Here is an 8,955-nt window from a genome sequence, read left to right on the forward strand (position 1 = left end):
GGAAGCTGGTATATAATAGTGCTGCTGAAATGCTCTTGAGCATAAAGCAACAAAATATACTTTCTGAACCACAGTGACTTCTAGAAGAACTAGAAATATCTTTCCAGGTTGGCCTCCAAGTTGCTCTTAGGGTAGAAAACCTGCAGGAAGAGGGCAGCTAGAGGAGAGTCACTAATGATAGGCTGTTGGCCAGAAAGGGAATAGAGGGAGGGTCAGGAAATGTGGGCCAGTGTCAATTCAATGATGAGTCAGTGTCATTGATAGCTTATTGCATAGTAAAAGTCACAGGCTTCCTAATTCATACTTTTTGACTATTCAGAGGTCTGATCTAGGTGGTACTATGAACTAAGTCTAGACACATTCCTTTATTTTCTTCCCCCACTGAGACTACCCTATTTAGGCCAATATCTCACTAGTACTACTCTACTTTTTTTTTTTTTTTTTTGGCTGCACAGGTTGTGGGTTCTCAGTTTCCCAGCTAGGGACTGAACCCAGGCCACAGCAGTGAAAGTGCCGAATCCTAACCACTAGACCACCAGGGAACTCCCATATTACTCTTACTTAGTCTACTTGTCTTCATTTTTGGTCCTTCAGATTCATGTGTTATTCATTCATTCATTCAACAAGCATTTTATTTATTTATTATATATAACTGTGAGACTCCTTTCCATAGATATTTTCTTTGCTGAGAATTCTAGAATAAAACATATAGTAATTAATGTAAAATTAAAAGCTTTCATTTTTTCCTGGAACCCTGCTAGTCAGTCCGCTATTAAAATCATCTGGTCTGGCCAAACAACCATCCTCCAAACAGCCATTGCATAAGAGCCTCTTTGTAACTCTGGCTGCTTTGCTTTGGCAAAGCTCACAGGGACCTCTTCAGTTACCTCTTATATATATCAACAAAACATATGCTCTCCAAATACAAGTGAAGGTTAAAAACAAAATAAATGGGGGGCAGGCTAGGTGGAATGTTAAGAATTAGGACCAAGTTTTCTTAACTGTCTCTATTTGCTATTGTTGCTCCAAGATTATCTGGACAAACAGCATTTCCCTTGAAATCTGCTAATTCCTTGCCACATTACAGTTCTTCTGCCTTGGAGTTCTTATTTAATTTGGACCTCTAGCGTGCCAGAATATAGACCCTTGGCTTACTCATCCCATGCTTTGACATCCAACCAATTTTCTCTTAAAAACAAAAAGGAATAAAACCCCCACCAAAACTATCCTTCTAAAATTATATAAGTAATATATGACTCCAGGCTTGTAAAAATCTAAACAGAATAAAATTATAGACAATAAAAACTACAGCTCTTATATATCCTCCTCCCTAATATTGTTTTCCTTCTCAGAAGTAACCATTATTAACCGCATAGTGTGTACCTTTCTAAATCTTTCACTGTATTTTTACATGGAAGTATACAAATTTATGAATATAGTTTTAAATTTTCTTAAATAAAAATTTATATCTTCTTTTCAATGAATAGTGCTGGGAAAACTGGATATATATGTGCAAAATAGTGGGACCCTTACCTTATGCCATGTACAAAAATTAATTCAAAATGAATCAAACACCTAAGTGTAAGATCTAAAACTATAAAACTCTTATACATAGGAGAAAACATAGGAGAAAATCTTCATGACAAAGGAATTGATGATGATTTCTTAGATATGACACCAAAAGCACAGGCAACAAAACAAGAAATAGATTAACTAGACTTCATCAGCATTAAAAATTGTATGCATCAAAGGACACCATCAAGAGAGTGAAAGACAACCCACAGAAGGGGAGAAAATATTACAAATCATATATCTGATAAGGGATTAATATTCAGAATATGTAAAGAACTTCTACAACTAAACAACAACCCCCCCCAAACAACCCAATCCAAAAGTGAAAAAAGGAATTCAATAGACATTTCTCCAAACAAGATACACAAATGGGCAATAAGCACATAAAAACATGTACAACATCACTAGTCATTAGGGAAATGGAAATCAAAACCACAAGACACCACTTCATACCTATTAGAATGACTATTATCTAAAAAATGGAAAGAATTATTGGTGAGGATGTGAGGAAATTGGAATCCTGGTGCACCTATAGTTGGAATGTAAAATGGTATAGCTGCTGTTGAAAACAATGTGATGGCTCTTCAAAAAGTTAAATACAGAATTACCATATGATCCAACAATTCCACTTCTAGGTATATATACTCAAAACAATTGAAAGCGGGGACTCAATCAGATACTTTTACACTAATGTTCATAGCAGCATTATTCACAATAGCCAAAAGATGGAACCAACACATATGTCCATCGACAAATGAATGGATAAGCAAAGTGTGGTATATACATACAATGGAATATTATTCAGCCTTAAAAATAATGAATATTATTATTTTAATACATGCTACAACAAAATACACACTACAATGAAATTAGAACTTCTCTAACACCATATACAGAAGTAAACTCAAAACGGATTAAAGACCTAAATGTAAAATCAGATACTATAAAACTCCTAGAGGAAAACATAGGCAGAACACTCTTTGACATAAATTGCTTCAATATTTTTTTTGGTCCCATTTCCTAGATAATGGGAACAAAAGCAAAAATAAACAAATGGGACCTTATTAAGCTTAAAAGCTCTTGCACAGCAAAGGAAACCATAAACAAAATGAAAAGACAACCCACAGAATGAGAGAAAATATTTGCAAATGATGCAACTGACAAGGGATTAATTTCCAAAACACACAAACAGCTTATATAGCTCAATATCAAAAAAAAAAAACCAATAAAAAAATGGGCAGAACACCTGAATAGACATTTCTCCAAAGAAGACATACAAATGGCCAACAGGCACATGAAAAGATGCTCAACATTGCTTAATTATTAAAGAAATGCAGATCAAAACTACAATGAAGTATCACCTCACACTGGTCAAAATGGCCATAATCAAAAAGTTTATAAATAATAAATGCTGGAGAGGGTGTGGAGAAAAGGGAACCCTCCTACATTGTTGGTGGGAATGTAAATTGGTGCAGCCACTATGGAAAACAGTATGAAGGTTCCTTAAAAAACTAACACTAGTGTTACCATATGATCCAGCAATCCCACTCCTGGGCAGACATCTGGAGAAAACTCTAATTCGAAAATATACATGCACCCCAATATTCATAGCATCACTATTTACAATATCCAAGACATGGAAGCAACCTAAGTGTCCATCAACAGATGAATGGATAAAGAAGATGTGGTACACACACACACACACACACACACACACACACACTAGCATATTACTCAGCCGTAAAAAAGAATGAAATATTGCCATTTGCAGTAACATGGATGGACCTAGTGATTATCATACTAGTGAACTAAGTCAGACAGAGAAAGGCAAATATCATGATATCACTTATATGTGGAATTAAGTCAGACAGAGAAAGGCAAATATCATGATATCACTTATATGTGGAATTAAGTCAGACAGAGAAAGGCAAATATCATATGATATCACTTATATGTGGAATCCAAAAAATGATACAAATGAACTTATTTACAAAACAGAAGCAGGCGGCTTCCCTGGTGGCGCAGTGGTTAAGAATCTGCCTGCCAACGCAGGGGATACGGGTTCAAGCCCTGGTCCGGGAAGATCCCACGTGCCGCGGAGCAACTAAGCCTGAGCGCCACAACTACTGAGCCTGCGCTCTAGAGCCTACAAACCACAACTACTGAACCCGCGTGCCACAACTACTGAAGCCCGTGCGCCTAGAGCCTGTGCTCCACAACAAGAGAAGCCACCGCAATGAGAAGTCCGTGCACCGCAACGAAGAGTAGCCCCCACTTGCCTCAACTAGAGAAAGCCCACGCACAGCAACGAAGACCCAACAGAGCCAAAAATAAATAAATTAAAAAAACCAAAACCCCCCCAAAACAGAAGCAGACTCTTAGACATAGGAAACAAACTTAGGGCTACCAAAGGGGAAAGGGGGAGGGAGGGATAAATTGGGAATTTGGGATTAACAGATACACACTACTATATATAAAATGGATAAACAATAAGGACCTATTGTATAGCATAGGAAACTATATTCAATATCTTGTAATAACCTATAATGGAAAATAATCTGAAAAAGAATATATGTATATGTATATACATAAAACTGAATCACTTTGAGGTATACCTGAAACACTGTAAATCAACTATACTCAATTACAGAAAAAAAAAGAAACAGGCTGTGGAAAAGTGAGCTTTTAATAAAACAAAAATTATGACAAAAATATTGTATCTCAGCAAAACATTTTTTTGATACATGCTACAACATGGATGAAATTTGAAAACATTAAAATAAGCCAGATGCAAAAGGATGAATATCATATGATTCATCTTATATGATATACCTAGAATAGGCAAATTCATAGAGACAGAAAGTAGGATAGAGGATACCAGGACTGAAGGGAAGGGAAATGGAGAGTTATTGTTTAATGGGTAGAGTTTCTCTTTAGGATGCTGAAAAAGTTCTGGAAATGGATAGTGGTGATTGTTGTACAAAATGTGAATGTACTTAATGCCATTGAACTGTACACTTTAAAATGAAATAATTTTTAATATAAATTATTATATAAATGTTTATATTATGTATATTTTAACTAAATAAGTATAATATATAATGATAAATATAATAAAACAAACCCCCAAATTATACCTTGCTTTTTCAACAAATACCTGTTAGTATTATTTCAATTTCAGTAAACACACAGCTACCTCAATCTTTTAAAAATAGTGTTTAAAATTTTATAATGGCAAATTCAAACATATTAAAAAGCAAAGGGAATAGTATACTAAATTCCCACCCATCACCCAGCTTCAATGGTTATCAACGCGTGGTTAGTCTTGTTTCTTCTGTTCTCCCGCTCATCTACTCCTTTTCCCCTCTATCTGCTCTACCTCATGTTATTTTGAAACAAATTCCAGAAGTCATAATATTTAAATTATGAATGTTTAAGTATGAATCTGTATAAGGACTCTTTACTGAAAAACATAACCACAATACCATTATCACACCTAAAATATTTAATAATAATTCCTTAGTATCAACAAATATGCAGCCAGTGTTCAGATATGCCTGATTGTCTTATATTTTTTTAGTTGGTTTGTTGAAATTAACAATCTGTACAAGTTCTACACATTGTAATTAGTTATATGTCTTTTAAGTCGCTTTTCATCTATAGATTCTCCATCACTCTTTTTTCACCTTTATTAGTTGAAGAAACTCAGTTGTTTGTTATGTAGTGTTTCCCATAATCTGGATTTTGCTAATTTTATCCTCATGGTGTCATTGAACATGTTCATTTGAACTCTGTATTTCCTGCAAATTGGTAGATAGACCTAGAGGCTTGGTCAGTTTTTTTTTTTTCCTTCTTAAAATAGCTTTTGTAGGTTGTGTTGTGTACTTCCTATGTGCACCATTTTGGAGGCACACGATGTCTGGTTGTCTTTTTTCTGATATTAAAATTGATCAATGAGTTCAGCTTGATTTATCCATTATAAAGCTTCCCATCAGCTTCCTACTTAACAAGTTTAGTGGTCATTGATGATTATTTCATATGTCCATTATTTCATTAGGATTGAAATATGGCGATATTCTTTTTCTATTATTTCTTCTTCACTTAGCTGGAATTATTCTACAAAGAAAAACTTTCCCATATCAACTATTTTTATTATCTTGTGTTAGGACAGAAAAGGCAGAAGAAATTGTTGATTCTTTCCCTTTATTACAGTTTTCAGAATAATTAGTCATAGGTAATTTTAAACCATCAGGAAATGAGTACAAGAGTGATTTAGCCCGTGGATTTAGAGTGGGGGATATATCTTTAAGGACATTTGGATGATTTCTGTCTTTGAAAGAAGCCTGCTCTAGGTGACCTATAAGGTCCGTTTGAGCTCAAAATTTTTCTTATTCGTGAAAAACATTTATGCTTTATTTCTTAATTTTGGAAAGAATTAGATAATATATTCTAATGTTCTTTAGAGTGTAAGACATTCCTTTAACATATAGCATAATTTATTTGCCAAATAATTGGCAATAATTTTGTGGGTTTATCTCAAAGTACTGGAGAGTTAGCTAACATTTTTGGGGGGACTACTTCATTATCTTTAAAATTTTTTATGTAAAAAATTTAAGCTATATTTTTAAACTTTAAATATTAAACAAAGAAAAATTGCAAGGAGAGTGCAGAGAACTACTGTTTGCCCTTTACCCTGACTCACCAATTCTATCATTTTCTATACTTTTTCATATTCTCTCTTATTCCCTCTGTTTGTATACACACACACACGCACGTGTATGTTGCATGTGTATGTATGGTGTTGTCTTTATACATAGATATGTCTATATCTCTCTATCCACATATGTATAAAAAATATATTTTTTTATTTATTTTTCCTAAACATTTGATGGTAGGTTTCATGCGTCATGCCCCTTAATATTTCTGTGCATATTTCCTAAGAACAAGAAGATTCTCTTACATAATCACAGCTCAGTTATCAATTCAGAAAATTTATCATTAATAAAATATTTTTATTCAATCTGCAGCCCACATTTCAATTTCATCAGTTGTCCCAATCAGGTCCTTTAGAGAATTTTTTCCCCTCTAATACAGGATCCAGTCCAAAGTCATTTACTGCATTTAGTCACTGTGTCTCTTAATCTGTTATCATCTAGAACATTTCCTTAGCTTTTCTTGGTCTGTCATAACACTGACATTTTTGAGGAATCCAGGTCAATTTCATTCTTTTTTCCCTGCCATAACCATATACATTACTCAGTTCTCATCATAAATAACAGAAATTGCCTATGGCTGACTGAGCAGGAAAGGAATTTATTAAAAAGGTATTGGGGAGCTCCTTGACATATCTCAATAAATACATTTTAGTTTGCATATATATATATATATATATATATATCAAACCATATTGTTCACACACACAAAAAAGTGATATTTATTGAGCACTTCTAATGTGCCAGACACTGTCCCTATTACACTATAAGTATTGCCTTATCCAAAACATGACCCTATAAGATACTCTTTCTAACACTCCTGAGTCCCGTTTTGAAAATGAGACGACTGTGGATTAGGGAGGTTAAGTGGCTTGCCCAAGGTCACACAACTAATACAGGGCTGAGTGTTCAAAGTCAAGTTGTGTCTGACACTAAAGTCCATCCCTCTTCAGTTCCAGTTTTATATGGCAGCATTACTTGAAAATTTTCCCGTAAGATATTTTCTAGAAAATAAATGATTTGTGATAACCTGAAATAGTAAATATTGTTTCAGTAGATATTATATAATAAGAGGTACATGCTGAAAAACATTCACACTTTTGTATAGCTTTTTTCCATCTTTAAAAATGCTTCACAGACATGACCTAATGCTAGAGTTACTGGCCAGAAAATCCTCGGCGTGCACATCAAAATGTACCCACTTGGGGGCACCCACAATGCAGCTTTTCTGCCTGTTCTCCTGCCCAGAAGCTTTAAGTCCTGCAGAGCTGGAGTGAAGCCAGCTGATGAGCTTGGGCTGCTCTCCAGGACTCAGACAGCAGGATCTAATGTCTCAAGGAAGCGCCTCCTGTAACTCCAAGTGGGGAGAATATCTTCCTTAGCCTTTTGCCTGAACAATAAATTATTATGTGTTATTTAAAACATTAATAATTAGTGCATTTGCTACAGGCCAAATGTACTAGATACATTATTAGGATTTAACGACCAAGACTTAAAAATAATTTGCCGATTAAAAATGATATATTTGTCCAAAGGGGTTTTTGGATTTATGCCAACAGTAGGTACATAATAATTAACAGGGGTAAACAGCAGGGGTAAAAATGTGTCCTAAAATCAAGCTAAATGTTTCAAACTGGTTTTGCACGTGTTCTCACCTGAGGCATGCTCTCTGGTGATCCCTAGAGCATGGAGGGTTTCTACAGGTGTTACTGCTAATATAATCTCTAGGTCAGTCATTTGGTCTTCAGCTGTATCAGATAGTAGAGATGCTCCTGAAATATACGGTCAAAGACGTCACTGACCCAGATGTAGTTGCCGTGACTGCCTAGAAAGGGGTTATTATTCTAGAACGTAAGGAGAGAAGATATAGAAAATGAGATTCTACTGGGCGTGACTATCACAGTGTCTTTTATACCCACCGCCTCTGCTAAAGAGGCAGATGAAGGTGGCTATGTTTTGTACCATATAAATCGGCCTTGCACTAGAGGGAGCCAAAATATCGACTGGAGAGCAGCTTGCAGGGTGATCTGGCTCAGAAAGCACTACTCAAAGAGAGACAAACTGGACCAATCATGTGCTCGCTTGCGGGAATCTGATTTGGGAAACTGAACACGAAGTGGGTAACAGTAGGAACTGATGTGGAAGGAGTATGGGGGGGGGCAGTGTAGAATAGAGGCCAAGAGCAAAGCCAAGTATGAGGAAGCTAAGCTGTGAAAAAGGTGAGACAATAATTAAGTGGAAGCTGTGAGAAGGAGAAGATGGAGAAGAGAAATCCAGTCTTTTGTGGGAGGAGTAGCAAGAAGTTTGAGGAGAAGCAGAGACAGGGAGAGGCTGAGCCATGTGGAAATGGAGCACTTTAGAGGAGAGGCATGGCTCTTGTTCCCGAGGGTCCTTGGGAACAGTGCAGTTTTTGGTCCAGTCTGGTCCCTGTTCCTTGACTGCCATGAGATCCTGGCTCCATCCTGAGTCTTATAATAAACAGCCATTAATTGTGCAAACTTGAGTGAATATCTGTCTCTCTCTAACCAAACTAACCAGAATAGGAGTAATGTGAGAGAAAAATATTACTGCTTCCAGAGTTCTTTTTGAAAAAATGTGGTAAAATATACATAAAATTTACCACTTTAATCATTTTTAAGTACACGGTTCAAAAGCATTAAGCACATTCACA

The sequence above is a fragment of the Balaenoptera ricei genome, chromosome 7 (assembly GCF_028023285.1).
Source record: "Balaenoptera ricei isolate mBalRic1 chromosome 7, mBalRic1.hap2, whole genome shotgun sequence".
NCBI classification, from domain to species: domain Eukaryota; kingdom Metazoa; phylum Chordata; class Mammalia; order Artiodactyla; family Balaenopteridae; genus Balaenoptera; species Balaenoptera ricei.